This window comes from Asterias amurensis, chromosome 8 (assembly GCF_032118995.1).
Source record: "Asterias amurensis chromosome 8, ASM3211899v1".
Classification (NCBI taxonomy): Eukaryota; Metazoa; Echinodermata; class Asteroidea; order Forcipulatida; family Asteriidae; genus Asterias; species Asterias amurensis.
In genome coordinates, this window is record NC_092655.1 from 3,995,343 (window position 1) to 4,021,393 (window position 26,051).

General features: G+C 37.1%; 1 protein-coding gene and 1 long non-coding RNA gene across 2 annotated transcripts in view; both read right to left on the reverse strand.

Moving 5' to 3' along the window:
• LOC139940505 (bifunctional UDP-N-acetylglucosamine 2-epimerase/N-acetylmannosamine kinase-like) overlaps positions 1–23,801 on the reverse strand; it is a 44,421-nt gene extending 20,620 nt beyond the window's left edge. Inside the window, exon 1 of the mRNA XM_071936794.1 lies at positions 23,602–23,801. The gene's annotated coding sequence lies outside the window, so the exon portion shown is untranslated. The remainder of the gene's footprint in view (positions 1–23,601) is intronic.
• On the reverse strand, positions 4,374–7,475 carry LOC139941103 (uncharacterized). Its single transcript, XR_011786534.1, has 3 exons — positions 6,831–7,475; positions 5,921–6,033; positions 4,374–5,467 (listed from the first exon to the last, which is right to left on the reverse strand). It is a non-coding gene; the product is annotated as an uncharacterized lncRNA (long non-coding RNA).
• Positions 23,802–26,051: the final 2,250 nt, after the last annotated feature.

Here is a 26,051-nt window from a genome sequence, read left to right on the forward strand (position 1 = left end):
CGGGCAAGCTCCTGATGGTGATAGTTGACAGTCTTTGAAAAGCAAGGGTTTTTTCCACTTAATGTGTGAATAGGTATTAAATTTTGAACGATTTCTCTTACCCAACATGCTGTTTTATGAACCCTATTAGTACTTTCAAACAATTATTATTAGGCGGCCAGTTTGCCCCAAAAAAGTATGGCCTATCCAAAAACACACACTCAGAATTCATCAAGCAAACAAGAAAGTGCACACTGCAAGCTGTATGCTCAATTATAGTACCAGCACTGGTTACCAAACGACCTGCTTGCTACTTACACAAAATTTAGCAGGAAACCAGTAAACCAGCCAGAGCGATGGTTTAGAGATGTAGTTATTAATAGTTCATCATGTGACGATCGGGAGGATATTTGCATAACGCATTCTAAATTAGCCAATCAGTAGAAGGGTTTTCACAACTGCTGACCAATGGCAAGCCCTGAAACGGTTACCCTAAAATTTTGGCAGACGACATTCACCACTTTACTCGTATCCCTTCGCACCAAAGGGAATGGGTTTATTTTATTTTAATTTCAAAATAAAAATTAAAACAAACATAAAATGTATCCGTCTTAATCCATATTGAGAATACTTTACAAGCATTATATAAGTTTTATTGAACAAAAGGTGAATTTTGAAGACATTTTCAGTGACCGCGCAAGGATATAAATCAAGTGAACCGCCCCTTGTGGAAAAAAAAGCAAAAGTGACTCCGCTTTTTCAGTAGCAGTGAAATTTTAACGCAGAACTGACTAAAGCTAAACTTATGTGAAAGAAACTCTCATGAAATTCCTTTTGTCAGATCATGTTTCCGTTTTTATTCTTATACATTGACCGGGAAAAGTGTCCAAGTGGAGCTGCTCTCTTTTTCATCTCAGCGGAGGACAATATTTCCGGGAAATTTTCCAATGAAGTCATTGACCGTGAAACGTTTGCAAGTGGAGCTGGTTTCTTTTTCATCTTAACGGAGGACAATATTTTCAAGAACATTTCCTTTGCAGTCATTTCTCTTTGGACCAAGCTTACCGTGAAGTGTTGGGCGTGCAGGCTTATAATATGAACAACAGCGGACAATTTCGGTGAGTTTTCAAAGCGTTGTAAACTGCGAGTGAATTACAAAAATGCCCGAGAGAACTGGAAGAAATTGGGGGTATGTATGCCTAGTAGTAATGTATTATTTTTAAAACTAGGCCCTATATCATGTATGTGCCTATGCTGTGTTTACTCGGCACAAACAAATGTTTCCCGACCCCTTGGGTCTCTCTTTAGCCTTGTTCAATAACGTTTAATACCAAATTGTGCATTTTTAAACAATTTAACCCGTGTCAGTTTGATGATATCAAAATACTAGTGGTCTAGACATGTAAATAGCTAAAGTTAATCCGATTCCAAACAGAACTTGAGTGCCGTAGTAGGAGGCTCACTACAATAGAAATTGTATAACTTTTAACTATTGTGCGAAACACCTGCCTCGTTGACACTGAATAGAGTTCACGACCAACAAGAATGTGTGAATGCGTCTCTTCAGCAACATAACAGGGATGATTGGAAAAGTACATTCATTCAAGAGGCTGAGACTGAAAGAGGACATCAAGAAACCTCTTAATATTCGCCTCAACATTTACTCGGATTGAGTGGAAATAAACTGAACTTAACTGAATTAAACTGATATGAAAAACTTTGAGACTTTAGTCTTTACAGTTTGAAATGGTGCTAACATCCAAAACAAACATCAAATACAAGTACATAACATCAAACATTACAGAACAAAAACAAACAACAGACCACAAACTGCTCAACAACTCAACAAAATAAATAGGTTTGAATGTGATGTTAAATACCTTCAATATCACAAGTTTTTAAACCAATTAGGCCTAATATAAAATTTACTGTATTAGTTTTTTTTTTACAGGAATGATAGATTTAGATGGATAAAGTGAAACTCTGTGAGTGAATGGAAGTTTGTGTGATACACACTGGTGTGGAAATATTCTTGTCATTCTGTATGTTGTTTCTATTGGCATAATTGAGGATTGTTTATCCTCTGCATTGACTGTATGCCCATGCCAAGCCCTTAATGATGACAATGCATATGTGTTGTGGTGTAACACCCACTGTAACATTTTTGCACTCTTTGTCTTGGCTCTTATTTTCTGTTGGCCTTTTTGAGGAACCCTTTAATCCTCATAACAAAATTGGTCATTACAAATAATCTCCACTTATGGTGGAGCTGTTGTCATGTTAAACTTTGTGGTCTCCCAGAATATGTGTTTACTAAAGGCTGCTGTATGGAGAAACACAAAAACAATTGGATTTGATGTATTATTTTGGTTTGTGGTAACACCATGTCTACTGGGTAGATTATTTTCCTTTGAGAACTTGTCCTGCTTTTATGCTTTACTCAATTAAACTGAAATAAGGTCATAGAGATATAACCTCACTTGTGTTAGGATTCTGTTAAACTTGATACAAATGTGTTATTCTCTCCCTGCCTATGTTGACTCATCTGAGGAATTCTTAATCTTTGTAACTAGTCAATACAAATAATATCATATTATTTCGACCTGTTGTGGTGTTTACAAACTTTTAGGTGATTTGTTTGAAAATCTTTCAAGGCATATAATACCCAAAGGCCTATGGACCAATCATGACTTGTATTAATGCCTATAGACCTTTTTTTACTTGTTTACAAACTTTTAGGTGATTTGTTTACAAATTAGTAATGTCATAGAGATATAATCTAACTGGTGTCATGGTTTTAAGAAATCATGGTTCATGGGTTACATGTTTTAATCTTCGAATCAAGTGTCTGATCTCTTCCTGCATGCTAATTGACTCATCTGAGGAATTCTGTATCCTCATACTTGGTCAATAGCCCCCTTCATTGGATGGAACTGCTGTATTGTTAAACTTTGTGGTCTCCTTGGAAGATGTGTTTACTATTCATCAACAATTAAAGGTGGACTATAACAGATTATTGATATAGCCAATATTACTATTTTTGTACAAGAAATGTAAAATAAGGACTGATATTTTAGTAGTATTCAATAAAACCTTTACCTTCATGCAAAAAAAACACAAATTCGCGCGGCGTACTCCGACCCAGAAAACTCAGTTTCGGCAAAAGCCGGTGACCCACGAACCATTCATACACAGTGTGTGACGTCACACCACGTACCGAAGCTCTGTACACAGTGTGTCAGGTCGATCGTGTGCGTGCATTTTACATGTACATTGAATGTGGAATAACATCGGACACTATAGGCTGCATTTTTTTGACACAAAAAACAGCGAAACTGTCCGATGGCAGCGGGTCTTGGGAAAACCACAGTATAGATGAGGAAAAGGCATTTCAGGGAGGCACTTCAGAGGAAAGTGAGGGCTCTAGCGATAAGGGGAGCTCACCGGACGAGAGAGAAGCCGAAGACGTGTTATGAGTACATGTAGTTAACCAGCCCGGAGACGATGATCGTCAGGCCGAAGACGATGAGCCAAACCCTGATGATCGACGGCTAAAGACAGACTGGTATGTCTTCGTTTGATCAGTTTATTTCTGCTCCCAAAAATAGTTGAAGGCTATCCTTGACTAAATTAAAACATGAACGAACATGATGGACAAGGTTTATTGTTTACCTCCATTCACGTTATAATACATGTATGTGAACAACACATGCACTGACTTAGGCAGTAGAAATGTGAGGGGAGGGGTAATTTTTGTCTTGCGTTTTATACTTTGTTGGCAAAATTCATACATTATCAATTTAAACTGATATTGTAGATAACCTATGTTGTTGTTTTTCTCCACCAAGTAACTGCGTGGTGGTTGACACATGTGCATCTACACAAATATCTCATGTACATGTATGTAACTGCTACTTTGGATTATGATTGCCTTCTGGCATGGGTATAGTTTTAAAGCAATTCAGGTACACACATGCAATATTAACACTTCACCATGCAACCCACAAATCTGTTGTTAATAATTTTGTATGAATTCTTTTGTTAATAATTTTGTATGAATTCTTTGTTTTGTTTTACAGAAAACACTGCAATGATGATTATCAGCAAGTGGTGAGCTTAGGACTATCTTGTCCGTTCAACCGCTCCCACTGACATGTTTGATGGCAGCAACACGAAGGACGTTTCCAAACCCTCGTGTACAGTACAGTGGAAGGATTTTCGTATCCACCAACGGATTAGGCAGCTTTGCTTTGGTTTATTTGTCTTCAGTCGTAACAATTTTCCAAGTTATAATGATCCAGAGGGAGTGAGAAATAATTTGATAAGCCATAATAATTTACGTATAAATGTACATGTATATTATTTCATTTTGTTCCTTTCAGATGGGTGGGTGGTTCAAATTGATTAATTTAATTTGAACCACCCACCCCTCTGAAAGACACAAAATGTAAATTACTATGACTTATAAAATTAGGTGTGTGGTTCAAATTGATTAATTTAGCACTTATGTGCAATAAACTTGTCCCCTGTTGTCAACAATACACTATGATTAACATGGTAACAACATTCAACTTGGTTAGCAGAAATATAAAAACAAAACAAAAAAACAGAAGCCATGTACACCTCCATAATAACGACAACACTAAAACTGTATGTATTTGCAAACGACAATAGTTTATTTTTGAGTTTAAAATATCAAAATTGAAAAAAGGTTGCCTAGTGATAGCGAAATCATCTGAACATTCCATCATCAAAAAAAGTTAACTATACAACCCTGTCAACGCCCCTCCCCCCCAAAAAAAGAAAACCTAAGCCATGTTATGTACCTAGTTAGCTGTGGTTCTCTTTGTAATATGTAAATTAGGTTGTACATTAAAAGAATATAATAAAATCATTGTGTACAGACCATGTCATTCTGTTTTTAAACAAAGTTGATTGTACTACCCTGGTTACCCCCCCAAAAAAAAAATATATATATAAAAAATAAAATAAAAACCCACATCAATGTGTACAAGCTAGGGCCCAATTTCATGGATCTGCTTACTGTAAACAAAGAATCGACACTTGCGGAAGCAGGAAATTCTGTGCTTGCGTCAAGCGTGTTTCACAGGTTACCAGCAAATTTTGCCTTTTGCGGGTCATGGGTGCATACTTGGTTTATACCAGGCATTCTACGCTTACAAAGTATTAAGCGCAGAAATTTAGCCTTTGGACGTAAGCAGAGAACCGTGATCATAGCGCACATTTTGGTGGTGAACAGATCCATGAAATTGGGCACAGGTCATTCTTTCTTCAAACAAAGTTGAACCCACTACCTTTGAACCCCCACCCCCCCCCCAAAAAAAAAAGCTGTTGCATCCTTTTCCGGTTGGTGAAGGTTGATGTCAATGACACGGGGGTTACACATCAGCTGTGGATGGAGTTGTTTTCATGTCTTGTCACCCTGCTGACAATGAACAAGTGCATTGTGCATGCATTCTATGCGTATCTGTTTAATGAAAAATAAAAAACAAAACCAAATAATCGTTATGTTGGATTTCTTGAAAATTTACAAGGCAGAAATACAATCTCGGAAGGTTTGACGTAACACCATGTACTGACAATCTCTCTTTGAGTTGGCGTAGTTTTAAAAAGAACCTTACAGGAGTTAACGCAAAACCAGTACAAAAGGAGTCCACATGCAACAAAACCAAGGGGGCAGGTTTTCTTTATGTCAGATAGAAAACATGACCTCCAACCACCCCCTCCCCCAGATCTACACCTAGTACAAAACTGTTCAGGTACAGATCGGGTGGGGGGGGGGGTTGTTCTTGCGATTCAACACCCCATCCCCTCCCCCCCCCCTCCACCGTGAACAGTTTTCAAAGGGGCAGCTGAAAAACTAAAAATGAAGAAATCATCTGATCCTCTGAAAATTTGCATGCATAGGCCTACTACTTACCTAAAGTGCTATTAAGAATCTTAGGTCTCCATTTCTAATTCTGGCTAGCATGTCTCCGTACTGCATTGTCTTCGTCCTGCATTCTCATTGTAGTGTAGAGCTGCGAGTTATTTCTGTACAAAAAAATATAAAAACAAAAAATAAATAAATAAATAAAAAAACTAGTGCTGAAAAAGAACTGGCCTTATTTTACAAATGCAAATATAGTAAACACTCCATAATTAACCGTGCCAAGCCAATTAACACAGCTATAGGAAAACTTCAGACTAAACTTCTCTGGAATTGGTAATTCTTGAATTAGGAGGGAAAAATTCTGAATGACCATGGATGGGCAATTATATGGATGGGAGTTTGAACATATTTTTGAGCTGTGCCTTAAAAAAAAAAAGCGAACCATTCTTAGGCAGCTTTGGCAAAAACAATGTCCAGCAATCCAGTATCGACCAATATAAATACATGTCCAGCAATCCAGTATAGACCAATATAAATACATGTCCAGCAATCCAGTATAGACCAATAAAAATACATGTCAGAGGCCAATAAACTGTTAACTGTAACAATCAACTTTTTAAATGGATTAATATAGTGTTCACACATGGTTGAGCATGAACATGCCAGAAAGTGTAAACCAGGGCATAAACATGCCTAAAGCTCTTGGGTGGCTACATGGATTCATCACTCAACAGAGTCAATACACTATGTAGCTATTTTATGGTAGTCGGGTCAGATTCAGAGCATGACATCGTGTCATTTGACAACAAGATGATTGTTCCTTGCATGAAAAGGGTAGAAACTAGAGATTGTTTACTATTTTTCTTATTACAATTACATGTACATGTATTGGGCCTGAATTAATAATGGAGATAGTTTCTCAGTAGTAGATTTGTAAAAATTATTAACAAGTACTTACCAGGCTTTTCTCCCTCTCTTTTCTGTAATGCCACTTGATTCTTTTGCTGTTCCACGGCCACTTGCGACCAGGGCCACGGCAGAGGGACCCCGCCGACGTCGTAGCATGCACAAGCAGCACTGGCTGGGGCCTGGTTGTAGAAGATCCCCCTGAATTCTCTCAGTGCTTAGAGGTTTAAATTTCGGAATCGATCCAGGCTTCTTACACAAACTTTGAAACTTCTAGTGCATCCACAAACAACCAAATAGTCGGCAGTATTTATAGCTGATACATTAGAAACAAAAAGCTTCGTAGCACACACGCACGCCTATAGTGTGGATGAAAACGCATACACAACACACGGAGTAACATGGCGTAATCTTTGTTTACTCTCGTTGCTTCATGGGTATGACATCACCATTTTTTGACCGCGTTCATGACGTCCGCTGGTTTACAAATCCGCTTGGATTTCATTGTTGGTTTAATAGCCGGGAACCAGTACAGGGCGGGAAATTTCAAAATCGAAGAATCGAGGTCAAATTTTTTCGGTCAAATTGTAGCAAAATTATTTGGAGAAAAACATGACCACAACAATGAATTGATAGCTGAACACAACATAAACAAGTTCTGATAGTGATTTTAATGTAGGAGTACCATTATAGTCCATCTTTAAAGTTGATGTTTTTTTTAAATACTTGTAGCATGTCACTGTATGCTAGTCTCTTCCTGCCTTATTGGCTCATCTGAGGAATCCTCAATCCTCATAATTGGTCAAAACAAAAAATATCCTCTTAATTAGAGCTGTTAGTGTGTATAGCCTCCATATCAGCTAAATTGAAGTAGGGTCATAGATATATAATCTCACTTGTGAGTAGGGTTCTGAGAGATCATGGTTCATGAGTTGTAGGTTTTAATTTTTGTATCAAGTGTCTCTGATCTCTTCCTGCTATTGGCTCATCTGAGGAATCCTTAATCCTCATAATTGGTCTACAAATAATCTCTCAATGGATAGGGCTGTTCTTATGTTGACCTTTGTGTTATCCCTAGAAGGTTTGTTTGTTAATAAATAACAATTAAATTGAAATTTAGTAAGGTCATGAGATGTAATCTGACTTGTGTTAGGGTTCTGAGAAATCATTGTTGATGAGTTTTAAGTTATAATCTTTGTATTTATCTGATCTCTTCTGCCTCTTCTGTCGGCTTGTCTAAGGAATCCTTATTAAATCTGAGGAATCCGGAATCCCAATACTTTCTCCTAATAGATGGAGCTGTCGTCATGTTAAAATTGTTGAGGTAAATTTAAGTAGGGTCTTCGAAACAAAATCACACTTGTGTTTTTTTTTTAGGGCTCATAAAATCTCCTTGTGTTGTTTTTTATGATTTCTGAGAAATCATGAGTTGTAAGTTATAATCATTGTACACATGTGTATGCTGATCTCTTCCTGCCTATATTGGCTCATCTGAGGAATTCTTAATCCTCACATTAGGGTTGATGTGTCAAATTATTGGTCTTAAGATGTGCACCTTAAGATCATTAATTTTACCCATCTTTATGTATTTTAAGGCATGATATGTGGACCCATCTGTACTGTCCCCTATTTATTAGGCCTTATGGACTCATGTATTCATATGGATCCAAATTGTCTATGTAAAGGCCTATGCCCCCTTGAATTTAAAAGGTTAAGGCCATGTTTTTTTAACCATATTTTATGTTATGGTGTAATAATATTGAGTTTACTGTTCATCTTCTGTCTTATCTGGCAACTTCTTAGGCTACTTGGGGATTTATTTTCCTCCGTGCTATTGGCATGGACCTTAGTCATTGGTATGTATAAGTCAGCGTACTTCTTTTGGGGAATTATATAGTCCTCATAATGTTGCCAAATGTCAATCTACATACCGTTCTCGGTTTTTAGAAGTTCACGAGGCTCACCTGGGGGAACTTCTCATTGGGGGAAGGAACTCCAGTTCCTTCTCAATAACTAAACAATATTAGTGTTCTTCCCTTAAAGGTAATTAAGGTATTTTTGATCGACTTGAATATTCATGTATTCGTAACCATGGTGATAGTTTTATGCCTGGAAAATTAACTTGGTGTTAGTTGTCATCCTTGCTTTTTCTTTCCATATTTTATTGTTATGGTGTAATAATATTGAGTTTACTGTCCATCTTCTGTCTTATCTGGCACTTTCTTAGGCTACTTGGGGATTTATTATCCTCAGTGCTGTTGGCAATGAGCTTGGTCATTGGTATGTCAACATACTTCTTTTGGGGAATTATATAGTCCTCAGAATGTTGCCAAATGTCAATCTACATACTGTTCTCTGTTTTTAGAAGTTCACGAGGCTCACCTGGGGGGAACTTCTCATTGGGGGCAGGAACCCCAGTTCCTTCTCAATAACTAAACAATATTAGTTTTCTTCCCTTAAAGGTAATAAAGGTATTTTTCCCCGACTTGAATATATATTCATGTATTCGTAACCATGGCGCATGTATTCATAACCGTGTTGATAGTTTTATGCTTGGAAAATTAACTTGGTATTAGTTTTCATCCTTGCTTTTTCTTTCCAAGTTGGCTTATTGAGGAATTCTTAGTCCTCGGTGTTTCAGCCAATATCATGAACCTCTTATTCCTCAAAAGGGGGCAACTTTTTATACCACCTCATGTGCCATTTTAAGGCAGGGTACTAATTTGGTAATAGCCAAAGTCAAGTATCCCCACTTGGTATATAAATATCTGTAAGTAATTTTGAAAGGATGTGAGTTAAAGTTTAAAATGATAGATGAATTGATGAATGAAAGTGATGATAGAGGAATTGGGCCTTTTAAAAACCAATTATTGTTAAATAGATGTAGGTTAAAAATAAAACAACTTGTAACAATCATCAAACATTGACAACTTGAACAAAAACACTGCAGTCAAACATGTATAACAAACAAATAAACAGACCACTCAAAGCACCATTTCTTAGGGACTGAGACTTCTGCGATTCAAACATTTTCAAGGACTACTTCTTAATTTGCAATGCCAAGACAATTAAAGACTTCAAGATATTTTCTCAGGAATTGGACATCCAAAAGCCACCTGTGAATATTATTGGATTAACTGCACACTAACAAGTGTGGCGCGGATTGTGCCAAACTCTTTGGAACATGTGAATCTACAATTATGGTTACACACAGGATTGTTTGAAACACTATGGAGTTGTGAGTTCTTCTGCCCAAGAACAATGTATGTTTATTTGGACTCTACAAACAATGTCATACTGTGCTTTCATAATCAATTGAGTATAAGAAACACTGTTTTTTTTGTTGCCCTTCACTGATGAACAAATAATTATCAGTACTTTTTTATTGTATTAAAATTTGAAAATGAGGGATGTATGGCAATCTGTTACTAATTTAATATTTTGGTAAACTCATGGAAGTGAAAAGAAAATTTTTAAAAACCCTTTCAAGGCAATACATTTTGGTTTCCATGAAACAAAAAACTTTTATATAAAATGACATTTTAAGAATGAAACGCCAAGTTGTCAAGGTGTGCCAGCAACTGACAATGTTACAGTGAAAAGTCAGGATCAAATATGGAAAATCAATGTGAACTGAGTACACTCAAGACAGTTATGACAAGTCACCAGGGAGGAAAACCATCACCAACTTTGTCAAGATATGTGCCAGCAAATAACACGTGTCTATGGAAAAAATGTGTCTATGGAAGTGTCTATGGAAATGTCTATGGAAATGTCTGTGGAATTGTCTTTGGAAATGTCTATGGAAAACAAGAGTGCTGTTGTGTCAGCATACAATATTATGACAGTGAACAATGTTTCAGTGGATTGGCATTTAATGAACAAAGAAGTCAGGACAAACATCATCACTGACTTGTGCCAAGAGCAAGAAACATTAAACATTAAGGAGAGAACAGTGACTGATACAAAACAACACACAATGCAACATTCACAAACAATGGACACTCAGTCAAAAAAAAAAAACACAAAACATGTCAACATCATTAAAATAGAACAATCACATGTTAAATAATTGTTTACTTCAATGTTCATTTAATTAACCATTTTGTAAATTACAAAAAAAGGAAGAATGAAGAATGAAGTGATTGAAATAGTGTGGGGGTATTGGTACCTTCCAATACCGAGTGTTTGAGTACTGATGCAAGTAATGGGCCATCCCTCTTATTATCATAGTAGTGGGTCACTGACCCCCCCCCCCCCTCTACACCCCCCCCCCCCCCCCCCCACACACACACACACTTTCTATTTTTCTGGTGGATCATCTATCCCAATTGTTTTTCTATTTAAACTGGTGACCATCTCATATTCTTCTTGATGGGTCATTTTGCTCACTTTCTCTTCCATGTTAACTCAATGTTATCAACTTTAAACTGGTGCGTGTGTGGAATTGGCACAATGACCCATCTTTACTATGTATTAAGGCCCCAACTTCTCATATAAGGACACATTGCAGGAAGCACACCCAATAGTGGACCTGAAAAAAGGTGGTTCAACGATGTCAAAGCACTTCTGCCAAGAGGGTGTCGTGGCAGCAGGACATCTAACAAACAACAGAGACCTATGGGGACACATGTTAGTTAGTTAGTTGGGAAGCCATCTCCGAGACCTACCTTGGGAGGACGGGTTTAATAAATTAATGAAGGCCTATGGACCGAACTTTACTATGTATTAAGGCATCCATATAAGCTTTTAATAAAAAGTTGAAAAGATATCTTTTCAGTATTTATTAAAGGCCTATATGGACCCGTCTTTACTTGTATTAAAGGCCTATAAATGGACTAACGTTGAGGCCTACGTACCCATTTTTAAGGCATGAACCCACTTTTACTTGTAATAAGGCAAATTGACCCTCTTTTTAAGGCTTATGGACCAATCTTTACGTATGTATTAAGGTCTTTAAAATAGACCCATCTTTCAAGGCATCTGTATGTATAAAGGCCTATGGACCCAACGCTACTTGTATTAAGGCATATGGATCCACGCTTACTATTAAGGCCTATATGGACCAATCTTTACTACCGTATGTGAGACCTGTGGACCCATTTTTAAGACCCATGGACCCATCTTTACTTGTTTTAAGGCCAATATGGACCCATCTATGTGTACCCATCTTTTAAGACCTATGGACCCACAGGCTATGTATTAAGATCTTTCCCATCTTTTAAGGCCTATGGACCCATCTTTACTATAAATATTAAGATCTATGGACCCATATTTTAAGGCCTATGGACCCATCTTCACTATGTGTAGGCCTACATTAAGGCCTAATGAACCCATCTTTTATGAGGCGTATTATGGACCCATCTTTACTATGTGTTAAGGTATATGGACCCATCTTGTAAGGCATATGGACCCATCTTTACCATGTATAGGTCTACATTAAGGCCTATGGACCCATCTTTTAAGGCATATTATGGACCCATCTTTACCATTGTGTTAAGGCCTATATGGACCAATCTTTACTACCGTATGTAAGACCTGTGGACCCATTTTTAAGACCCATGGACCCATCTTTACTTGTTTTAAGGCCTATATGGACCCATCTATGTGTACCCATCTTTTAAGACCTATGGACCCGTAGGCTATGTACTATGTATTAAGATCTTTCCCATATTTTAAGGCCTATAGACCCATCTTCACTATGTGTAGGCCTACATTAAGGCCTAATGGACCCATCTTTTATGAGGCGTATTATAGACCCATCTTTACCATGTATAGGTCTACATTAAGGCCTATGGACCCATCTTTTAAGGCATATTATGGACCCATCTTTACCATTGTGTTAAGGCCTATATATGGACCCATATCCTTTAGGGCATAAATATGGACCCATCTTTACCACGTATAAAAGATCTATGGACCAATCCTTTAAGGCCTATGGACCCATTACTATGTATTAAGGCCTATATGGACCCATCTTTTAAGGCTTATTATATGGACCCATCTTTACCATGTATAAGGCCTATATGTACCAATTCTTAGGGCATATGGACCCATCTTTAATTTTTTTTTACCATGTATTAAGATCTAAAGACCTATCTTTTAAGGCATGGACCCATCTTTACCATGTATTAAGATCTATGGACCCATCTTTTAAGGCTTATTATATGGACCCATCTTTACCATGTATAAGGCCTATATGTACCCATTCTTAGGGCATATGGACCCAGTTTTACCGTGTATTAAGATCTAAAGACCCATCTTTTAAGGTATGGACCCATCTTTACCATGTATTAAGATCTATGGACCCATCTTTTAAGGCTTATTATATGGACCCATCTTTACCATGTATAAGGCCTATATGTACCAATTCTAAGGGCATATGGACCCATCTTTAATTTTTTTTACCATGTATTAAGATCTAAAGACCTATCTTTTAAGGCATGGACCCATCTTTACCATGTATTAAGATCTATGGACCCATCTTTTAAGGCTTATTATATGGACCCATCTTTACCATGTATAAGGCCTATATGTACCAATTCTTAGGGCATATGGACCCATCTTTAATTTTTTTTTACCATGTATTAAGATCTAAAGACCTATCTTTTAAGGCATGGACCCATCTTTACCATGTATTAAGATCTATGGACCCATCTTTTAAGGCTTATTATATGGACCCATCTTTACCATGTATAAGGCCTATATGTACCCATTCTTAGGGCATATGGACCCAGTTTTACCGTGTATTAAGATCTAAAGACCCATCTTTTAAGGTATGGACCCATCTTTACCATGTATTAAGATCTATGGACCCATCTTTTAAGGCTTATTATATGGACCCATCTTTACCATGTATAAGGCCTATATGTACCAATTCTTAGGGCATATGGACCCATCTTTAATTTTTTTTACCATGTATTAAGATCTAAAGACCTATCTTTTAAGGCATGGACCCATCTTTACCATGTATTAAGATCTATGGACCCATCTTTTAAGGCTTATTATATGGACCCATCTTTACCATGTATAAGGCCTATATGTACCAATTCTTAGGGCATATGGACCCAGTTTTACCGTGTATTAAGATCTAAAGACCCATCTTTTAAGGTATGGACCCATCTTTACCATGTATTAGGATCTAAAGACCCATGGACCCATCTTCACTATACTTTGTACTAAGATATATGGAGCCATCTTTACTATGTATTAAGGCCTATTTGGACCTATCTTTTAAGGCATGGACCCATCTTTACTATGTATTAAGGCCTATTTGGACCTATCTTTTAAGGTATGGACCCATCTTCACTATGTATTAGGATCTAAAGACCCATGGACCCATCTTCACTATATTTTGTATTAAGATATATGGACCCATCTTTACTATGTATTAAGGCCTATTTGGACCTATCTTTACTATGTATTAAGATATATGGAGCCATCTTTACTATGTATTAAGGCCTATTTGGACCTATCTTTTAAGGCATGGACCCATCTTTACTATGTATTAAGGCCTATTTGGACCTATCTTTTAAGGCATGGACCCATCTTTACTATGTATTTAGGGCATTATGTACCCATTCTTTAGGGCATATTATGGACCCATTTTTACCATCTGTTAAGATATAAAGACCCATCGTTTAAGGTATGGACCCATCTTTACCATGTGTTAAGATCTATGGACCAATCCTTTAAGGCCTATGGACCCATCCTCTAAGGCCTATGGACCCATCTTTACCATGTATTAAGGCCTACATATGGACCCATCTTTTGAGGCATGGACCCATCTTTACCATGTATTAAGATCTATGGACCAATCCTTTAAGGCCTATGGACCCATCCTCTAAGGCCTATGGACCCATCTTTACCATGTATTTAGGCCTACATATGGACCCATCTTTTGAGGCATGGACTCATCTTTACCATGTATTAAGATCTATGGACCAATCCTTTAAGGCCTATGGACCCATCCTCTAAGGCCTATGGACCCATCTTTACCATTGTGTTAAGGCCTATATATGGACCCATATCCTTTAGGGCATAAATATGGACCCATCTTTACCCTGTATAAAAGATCTATGGACCAATCCTTTAAGGCCTATGGACCCATTACTATGTATTAAGGCCTATATGGACCCATCTTTTGAGGCATGGACCCATCTTTACCATGTATTAAGATCTATGGACCCATCTTTTAAGGCTTATTATATGGACCCATCTTTACCATGTATAAGGCCTATATGTACCAATTCTTAGGGCATATGGACCCAGTTTTACCGTGTATTAAGATCTAAAGACCCATCTTTTAAGGTATGGACCCATCTTCACTATGTATTAGGATCTAAAGACCCATGGACCCATCTTCACTATATTTTGTATTAAGATATATGGACCCATCTTTACTATGTATTAAGGCCTATTTGGACCTATCTTTACTATGTATTAAGATATATGGAGCCATCTTTACTATGTATTAAGGCCTATTTGGACCTATCTTTTAAGGCATGGACCCATCTTTACTATGTATTAAGGCCTATTTGGACCTATCTTTTAAGGCATGGACCCATCTTTACTATGTATTTAGGGCATTATGTACCCATTCTTTAGGGCATATTATGGACCCATTTTTACCATCTGTTAAGATATAAAGACCCATCGTTTAAGGTATGGACCCATCTTTACCATGTATTAAGATCTATGGACCAATCCTTTAAGGCCTATGGACCCATCCTCTAAGGCCTATGGACCCATCTTTACCATGTATTTAGGCCTACATATGGACCCATCTTTACCATGTATTAAGATCTATGGACAAATCCTTTAAGGCCTATGGACCCATCTTTACTATGTATTAAGGCCTATATGGACCCATCTTTTGAAGCATGGACCCATCTTTACCATGTATTTAGAACTATGGACCCATCTTTTAAGGCATATGGACCCATATTTACTGTATTAAGGCCCAAAATTCTCAAATAAGGACACATATTTGCAGGAAGCACACCCAACCTGAAAAAGGTGGTTCAACGATTTTAAGCACTTCTGCCAAGAGGCTGCCGTGGCAGCAGGACATCTAACAAACAACAGAGACCTATGGAGACGCCTAGTTGTTAGTCATGAAGTCATCTCCAGGGCCTACCTTCAGTGTCACAAAGCCAATATCATACCCTTGTGCCATCTCTTCAAAGGCAGTGTATACTTTTGGTAATTGCCAAAGACCAATATCCTCACTTGGGAGTAAAAATCACTGTGGGTTGTTGAAAGGATGTGAGTGAAAGTTTAAAATGATTGATGGATCGATGAATGGAAGTGATAATAGAGGAATTAGGACTTTTAAAACTAATAATTGGTAAATAAATGTTGGTTAAAAATAAAAACATCTTGTAACAATCATGAAACATATACAACTTAAACAAAAACACCGCAGTCATACATTTATTATGTACAATCAAACAGACCAATCAAAGCACAATTTTGTAGGGACTGAGACTTCTTTGCGATTCAAACATTTTCAAGGACCATACTTCTTCATTTGACAGTGTCTTTAAAACTAGCCATGCCAAGGCAATTAAAGACTTCAAGATTTTTTCCCAGGATTACAAGTCCAAGAAGCCACCTCCAAGATCATCTGCACTGCACACAAAAATGGAGTGACATGATTGTGACAATATTCTTTTGGAACATGTGAATTGTTTGAACTATATATAATTGAGATCTCAATATGCCAAAGAACAATGTCTGATGATTTTCGACTCTAAAAACAATGTTATACTGTGCATTCACAATTAATTGAGTAGTAGTGATCCAATTTATTTGTTTGCCTTTTATACAAATATCAGTACTTTGTCATAATATTATTTAATATTTTGGTAGTGGACATTAAAGACCCAATTTTCAAAACCCTTTTGTGGCAAGATGCTTTCCAGTGGAAACAGCTTTTAATATATTATAGTATAATGACATTTTAAGGATGAAAAAGCCTCGAGTTGTCAGATTTGTGTCAGCAACTGACATTGTTACAGTGTAAATTCAAGATGGAAAGACAATGTGAACAAAACAAACTCAAAGCCTTTGGCAAGTCACCAACAAGGAAAAAACATCATCAAGTATCAAGATATGTGCCAGCAAAGTGAAATGTGTCTATGGAAATGTCTATGGAAATGTCTATGGAAATGTCTATGGAAATGTCTATGGAAAAAGGGAGGATCAGTATTGGAAGTCAACACATGTACTCAACTGCTTCATGGAATCTGATAAAGCGTGCTGTTGTGCCAGCAAAATGTTCTGTGGATTGACAATAAATGAACAAAGAAGCCAGGAAAAACATTATCAATGACTTGTGCCAAGAGCAAGTAAACAATAAACATTAAGGAGAGAACAGTGACTGTTACTAAACAACACATTGCAACATTCACAAACAATGGACACTCAGTCAAACAAAACAAAACAAAACATTTCAACACTGTTAAATACAACAATTACATGTTATTTAAATAAAGTAGTCAATAGGCCTACTTGTAACCAATTTTAAAGGATGATGAATGAAGTGATGGAAATAGTGTGTGGAGTTTCTTATAAAATGTATGACAGGGTTATCTATCTCACTTTCTTCTCTTTCAACTGGCTGGTCATCTTTCTTATACTTTCTTTTCCCTGGGTGGTCACCCCCCTACCCCCCCCCCTACCCCCCCCCCCCTCTCCCCAAGCACATTTTTCTCTTTGAAATGGCGGATCATCTATCTTGGATGCTTCTCTTTAACTGAAGGGGTCATCCTGTTTTCTTCTCCATTAACTGGTGGCCATCTTTATCAACTTTGAACTCGTCCCTTCCTTTCAGCGAATCGCTGTGTGTGGAACTGGCTTCTCTTTAGCCAACATCACCAATCTCTTTTGAACCTCATAAACTATTTTACTTGTCCAACTTCTTAAGTTCTTAACAACTTTAACAACAAACTGGTGGATGAGTAGCAGTGAGTGTTAAAGCTGTGAAAGTACAGTGAATGAATATGAAGAGGTAAAATTAATTTTATAAAATTAATCAGGTTAAACAAAATTAATACAGGACGACAAACATAGATACACAAAACAAAAAAACAAACACAGCAAAATTACATTTAGACCATCAAACACTATAATTAAACAAATGCTCATCTGTTCAGATAACAAGAGAACTCGGTGAAACAAGATTGCCCATCAAAGACCTTGTATAACTCAAGAACAGTTAGGCTGCTTACCAACTCTTAACTGTGTGCTGCAAGTTTATTGTTTTGGAATTACAGTCTCAACTCAGTCTCAACTTACTGGAATGTGAAAGAAATCTTCTCTCTATTTCCATGGAAATGAAAGACCCAATATTTCAAAAGGACATAAATACTCTAAAGATATTGCTAAAAATCAAGATTTGAAATGTCAATAGGATGGATTTAGTCATATGATAAATGACAACAGGTGGAACTTGTTATGTGCGTTGTTAATAATCAGTAAATTTCCCTTGTGGTTAATAACTTGATTACCAGTACACTGTAATACACTTGGTTATTATTATTGTTCAAGAACAAAGAGGGTGTAACTGCATAAAGCAGTTGTTTGTTCTCCTGTGATCATTTCTACCTTCCTGGGATAAGTAAGGTTCAGGTTTTTCTTGGTGTATGTGGTTTACATGCATTGATAACAATTACACTGTAATACACTTGGTGAATATTTGTATTTTTAGGAAAAAGAAGATGTAACTGCATAAAGCAGTTGTTTTCTCCCTATAATCATTTCCACCTCCCTATACTTGTTGTATGTGGTTTACAAAAATATACATTATTGACTATCCACTCAGATTGGAAAGCGCCCTCTATAGACACAACACCCTTTTTTAATGTTTTGCTGGGAGCAATTTGGAGTATGGTGTCTATAAATTTATTTGATTTGTCAAGTTTGTCTATTATTTTATTTGAAGAGATCTTCAAATCAAATTTATATTGACAGTGTTGAACTTTGAAATGAATTTAAACAAAATTGAAAAACAAATATACTAAAACAGTTCTACCACCAAGTTGCTGAGGATAAGATGAAGAAGAAAGATTACACTCAAGAGGTAATTAGATGATTTTCCTTTTTTTTAATACCACCATATTGCCATTGTTTTTACATCAAACTACTTTTATTCAAGACTCAATTGATGTAGGCCTGTACTCAATGAAACTTAGTTTAGCTAGACACAAGATTATCTTGTTTGAGGCCTAATACATAGTATTATTAATTATTTTCCTCAGATTAAAGGCCTATGGCCTACATCTAAAAACAAAACAAAACAAAACAACTTCTAGTTGATTCAAGATTACACTAACTTCATTTGTGCAGGGCTAAATGGTAATCAGCTTTTAATCTGTATTTTAAGGAAATAATGTTTTCAATGGATGACAAGTCTAACCCATATTTCTGGGTAATATGAGTTTGAAATAGGCTTAATGGCTATTTACCCCTAAATAAGATAAGTTTCCAATAGATGATGAGCTTAACACTATAAAAATTGTCTTCTAAAATGATTTTGAAGTAGGCCTACATTAAAATGTTATTCACAATTTCAACAAAGACAAAAAATGAGGGCGTAAAAGTAGATGTTATAAATGATAAGTCTAACAACTACAAAACATTTCTTTCAATTAATATGAGTTTGAAGTGGATGACAAGTCTAACCCCATGTTCCAGGTAATATAAATTTAAAGTAGGCTTATAGTGACTCTTTTTCAAAGTGATATGCTTTTCCCTTAAAGTAGGCATACACTTAAATGTTATTCACAATTGAAATCATAAATAAATAAATGAATGCATTAAATAATATTAGATTTTCTTTCAGTTTATATAAAATTAAAGTAGGCCTAATTGCTATTTTTCAAAATCCCTTCCATGTCTTCCTTGATGTAGGTCTATAAATTAGGCAAGTAGGCTTTTACTGAAGCAAAACAAATCAATATTCCAATGTCTATGTTCATTTTTTTTTAGATAGTGTATTTTAATATGTAGGCTTAATGAATAAGATTACGTATCAAAATTCTTTGCAGGATGATATCTATCATTCAATATGCCCTCTCCAATCACAAAAGAAAAATACAAGTCTTCTATATTTGCAAAACTGACCAGTTTACAACCTTTAGAAGTTCTATTTCAGAGCACTTTTTTTTGGCAATGGTGAGGAAGAGCCGGCTGTGTGGGGAAATGGAGGAGGCCGGTTAAAAAAAAATAATAAAAAATCAGGATGAATTACACTTTTTTTCGTAGAAAATGTGTAAACCTTTTTTTATTTAAAGTTTTACATGCTTTCCTTTTCACATAATGGCCCTAACCTGTTTAACCTTAAAACACATTAATATACCAACAATATCTTTTCATAATCTAATGTTTTATCTTTACTTTTCAGGTTCTGAATTTGTGGTTCATGAAACAATTTGAAATAAATCTTCTCCCTATTGCCATGGAAATGATAGACAGCTGATCCTTCCAAAGGACACAAATACTCTCAAGATATTGCTCAAAATCAAGATTTGAAATCTGCAAAGGATGGACTTAGGCCTATTATTTTTATAAGTGGAACATATCAAAATATTGTCTGTGTATTGTTAAGAATCAGTAAAAAAAAATCACGAACAAACTGCATAAAGCAGTTGTTTGTTCTCCTGTAAACATTTCTACCTTCCTGGGATAAGTAAGGTTCAGGTTTTTCTTGGTGTATGTGGTTTACATGCATAGATAACAATAACACTGTAATATACTTGGTGAATATTTTTTATTTGAAGAAAAATAAGGATGTAACTGCATAAAGCAGTTGTTTTTTCCCCCTGTGATCATTTGTACCTCCCTAGATACTTGCTGTATGTGGTTTACATGCATTATTGACTGGCAACTTATAGAGCTGTGAATAGCGCCCTCTATAGACACAACAAACCTTTTTTTTAATGTTTTGCTGAGGGCAATAGGAGAATGCTGTTTAAACTTCTTTGATTTGTCAAGTTTGTCTATTATTGAAATTGAAGATATTATTTTCAAATCAAATTTACATTGACAGTGTTGAATTTTGAAATCAATTCAAACAATATTAGAAATAAAAAACAACCATTCTACCACCAAGTTGCTGAGGATAAGATGAAGAAGCACGATAACATTAATGAGGTAATTATACGGTTTTCCTTTTAATAAAAAAAACACCATAACTCCATTGTTTTTGCAGCAAACTACTTGTATTCAAGACTCAATTGATGTAGGCCTGTACAACCATGTACATTAGTTTAGCTTAGATACAATATTATCTTGTTTGAGGCCTAATACATAGTATTATTAATTTTCCTCAGATTAATAGGCCTATGGCCTACCTGTAAAAACAAGAAACAACTTATAGTTGATTCTAGATTACGCTGACTTCGTTTGTGCAGGGCTATATGGTAATTAGCTATTAATCTATATTTTAAGGAAATAATGTTTTCAATGGATGACAAGTCAAACCCACACGTCTAGGTAACATGAGTTTGGAATAGGCTTAGTGTCTACCCCCCCCCCCCTCCCCCCACTGAAATGTCTCCCCCTTGTCTGTCAACATTTAAGTGTTAGTGAACAAAATTAAATGAAGAAATAAATGAAGGCCTAAAATAAGAACAGTTTTCCAATAGATGATGAGCTTAACACTGGAAAAACTGTCTTCTAATTAAATGATTTGGGGGCAAAATGCCATGCCATTTTCCTTGAAGTAGGCCTACATTTAAATGTTATTCACAATTGCAGAAAAGACAACAAACGGGGGCCTAAAAGTAGATGTTATAAATGATAAGTCTTACACCAAAAACATTTCTTCTAATTAATGTGAATTTGAAGTAGACGACAAGTCTTAGCCCATGTTCCAGGTAATATGGTAGGAGTATAGTGAAGTGACATGGCTTTTCCTTGAAGTAGGCCTACATTTAACTGTAATTGAAATCATAACAAAAGATATAAATACATTAAATAAAATGAGATTTCATTTCAATTAGATGATAAGTCTTATAATTTTTTTAGTTTATATAAATTAAAAGTAGGCCTTTTTGCTATTTTTTCAAAATTCCATTCCATGTCTTTCTTGATGTTGGTCTATAAAAAGGCAACTTTTAATCAGAGTTGGCCAAACACCATTGCCAAATGTGTAGGCCTAAAATAAGATAATTTCCCATGAATGATTTTAAAACCAAAAATAGTTTCCGTAGAATTAATATGATGATATTTGTTTAGGCCTAATAATGGGATTATCTTCCCCATAAATAAATGATCTAAATACATGAAAGCTGTTTGTAAGTAGAATGCAATTACCTACTACTGGTTCAGAATTTAAAGATGACACATTTACTGAAGCAAAAACTTATAGTCCAATCTCTATGAAAGGCATGTAATTTTTTTTAGATAGTGTATTTTAATGATTAGGCTTAATGAATAAGATTACGTTCAACATTCTTAGCAAGATGTTTTTTATCATTCAATATGCCCTCTCCAATCACAAAAGAAAAATACAAGTCTTCTATATTATTTGCAGAACTGACCAATTTACAACCTTTAGAAGTTCTATTTCAACTCACATTTCTGGCAATGGTGAGGACGAGCCGGCTGTGAGGGGAAATGGAGGAGGCCGGTTAAAAAAAAATCAGGTTGAATCACAATTTTGTTTCGTAGAAAATGTATAAACCTTTACATATTCTACAGTTTTACATGCTTTCCTTTTTACAGAATGAGACCTAACTTGCTTCTTAATACACATGAATTTACAAAACTTTTTTTTTAAGAATCTAATGTTTTATCTTTACAGGTTATGAATATGTGTTTCTAAAACAATATTGGAAATAATAACTACCACCAAGTTGCTGAGGATAAGATGAAGAAGCAAGGTTACACTCATAAGGTAATTAGATGGTTTTACTTTTTAAAAAAATAACATCATATTTCCATTGTTTCTGCAGCAAACAACTTTTATTCAAGACTCGATTGATGTAGGCCTGTACATCCATGTTACTTAGTGTAGCCTAGATACAAGATTATCTTGTTTGAGGCCTCACACATAGTATTATTAATTTTCTGCTGACATACAGATCCATGTCATTTGATTGGTGGAACTTACTTGACATTCACTATTACTCCCGTCCGCAGCAGCCTTTTATTCCTATCTGAAAGCACACAAATTCGTCAGAACAAGGGTGTTTTTTCTTTCATCATCTTCTCGCAACTTCGATGACCAATTAAGCCCAAATTTTCACAGGCTAGTCATTTTTTGCTTATGATGGGATACACCAAGTGAGAACACTGGTCTTTGTGCAATTACCAAAGTTGTACAGGGCCTTTAACCCAACCCACCACCTCACTCACTCTACATTACACCTGACCCACGGTTGTCTACAGAACATGTGGGCGGGTTCTGGGCTTAAATGTCGGTATAAGGCAAATGGGTGCAGACGGCGAAATGAAAAGAACGCAGGCAAGCAAGCCGACAAGAAAACTTCACAGTACGAGCTACCAATATGCCCTTTTGCTATACTACTTGTGCATGGGTCGATTTCACAAAGAGTTGGGACTAGTCCTAGCCCTGGCAGCCTTACACTTTCGTATTATACTATCGGATTGTACAGAGGAAGAGTCTGTATAATACAGGGCTAGGACTAGTCCTATAACTTAGGACTAGTCCAAAGAGATATAAAAACGCATGGCTAGTCCTAAAGTAACTCGTCCTAAAGTAACTCGCCCTAACTCAAGATAAGATGAGTCCTAACTCTTCATGAAATCCACCCCTGGTCATATCAAAAGTATAATAAAGAAGCAACAACAACCTTTGGTTACCGTATGTAGATCTGCAACCATCCGTACGCAGTTCTTGTTGTGATTCCTCTTGATATGTCTGCTGAAAGTTCGAAGAAAATATAAAACGCAGACCCCTGGCAGATATCAAAAAATTATGCCTTTCCCATAACAGAGACTCTTCGGTAAAACGCCATGCCATGAAGTCACAAATTTTGTTTCCCGTGTTACTGTTAACGCAATCATCCTTGATTTAATTATTTCCACTTCATTTCACTTTAAATTCTGAAAGCTCTTGATGACAGGGCTTTGTACTATGCTCGCTGATCAAAGCTATGGCATATGTACGTGTTGATGGGGGTGGGGGGGGGGGGGGGATATTGCAATCGACTTAGCAGTGGATCGATCGGTCTCCCAAGAACTAAAACGCTAGTATGTTGTGACGGAATATAGGCCAGGCTGTTTGTGAATGTTCCATAGACCTTTTCGCAAATACTGGGGCGCGCGCGTAAAGCTTGGAATTAGGTGCATTGTGGTCTAGCTGGTAGCAAAATTTGATTCATATCTATCCCACAATGCACCTCATTCAACAGTCTGCGCTTGCGCATTGGTATTTGCGATAAGGTCTATTTCAAACTAGCTACGCATCAACGCCCTCATTCAATGTTTCATGAATGATTCTCCTCTGGTAAAAGTGAAGATATTTTCACATCACAAACTGCTGTACCTCTGGATTAACATGCCGGTGTCAGATGCAATTGTGTCCGCCATGCAAATAATGTCCGCTCCGGACACTTTTGCATATGCAATCGTGTCCGGGGCTATGCAAAAACCGTCCGGTGGACATGTACTTGACTGTACATGTAACTATGTGCGCGCGTTTGCGAGCGTGCATGCACTGAACCTAACGTTTTTATATTTACGTATTTTATGATTGCAGCGAATACCCAACGGCCGAACATTTCCCATGTCATTCATGACATGCACTTTAATAATAGCTTGTAAATAAATGGTGAATGTGTTCCATCGACCAAGGGCGTTTAATTTAATGCAAGTACGATTTTGCATGGGGGCGGACACAACTGCATATGCAATTGTGTCCGGGCGAACTCAATTGCATTATGCAGCAGCGTCCGGGCGGACACAATTGCATACGTACAAACCGTCCGGCGGACGTTATTACATATGCAATTATGTCCTCCGGATAGTATTGCACAGAGGACATAATTGCATGCGACACCCGCGTGGCTGAAGGTAATGCCCCCACCCCCGGAAATTCAGTGCTCCTGTGCGGGCAGGGGATTCTCTGTGTGCCCCCCCCCCCCCCCCCCCGGAGAGTCAGTCCGCCATAATTATGGCAAACCGTGTACAAATTAATCATGATAACGCACTCTTGGAATCATCCTCCTCCAGCCCATTTCCCATAAGGTAGACAGAACCTCGGGCGGACAGAATTCCCTGAGACGACCCCCCCCCCCCCCCCAACACACACACGCACAGACACAGTGTACAAACTTCTTTTGAATCAGCAGTGCATGCAGCCCATCATTATGGAGAGACAGAATCTCCCGAGAAACAGGTCTCAGGGAATTCTATCTCTTGAGATTCTGTTCCCCATAATATGGGAAATTTGGGCTGTAGGAGGATGATTCAAAAGAGGGCACTAGTATCAGAAGAAGTTATGGGGGACATAATTTCCGGGGGGGGGGTGATGGGGGCGGGGGTGGGCAGAGTCTTCTGCCACACCGGCACTTTACGTCTCCAGTTTGTCAATAGATGTTTTCACCCCCTTGAAAAAACGTCATAGTAAATATACCGTTATCGTGCTCGCCATTTGGGAATACACTGTACAGCGACTCCCAAAAATACGGCGAACTAAACATGCAGCACAGCCAAGATTAATGTGATGACATTGGGTGAACTGGGTCGGGGCCGGGATCTAGATTTACCCGGTCAAACAACCTAGCAGCTGTAGAAATTCTCCGTAAAACCCACAGACGCCAGGAGGTACCCAAGCCACATGGAACATACCATCATGTCAATAACTTTTACCGGTATGCCGGGGCACAACAAAATGAATCCCGGGAGAAACTGGAAAGCAGAATCTAATTCCTATAATCCCCGCTGACCGACTTTAAAGGAACACGTTGCCTTGGATCGGTCGAGTTGGTCTTTGAAAAGCGTGTGTTATAATATGCATATGGGTAGAAAGACGCTGTAAAGGTAGAATACAATGATCCACACAAACATGCCTCGAAATTGCACGGTTTTCCTTTTACCTCATCAACTAACACGGTCGGCCATTTATGGGAGTCAAATTTTTGACTCCCATAAATGGCCGACCGTGTTAGTTCGCACAGTAAAAGGAAAACCACGCAATTTCGAGGCAAACTTGTGTGGATCATTGTATTCTACTTTTAAATTATCTCTCCAACCGTATGCATTTTATAACAAACGGTTACAAACGCTTTTTTATAGACCA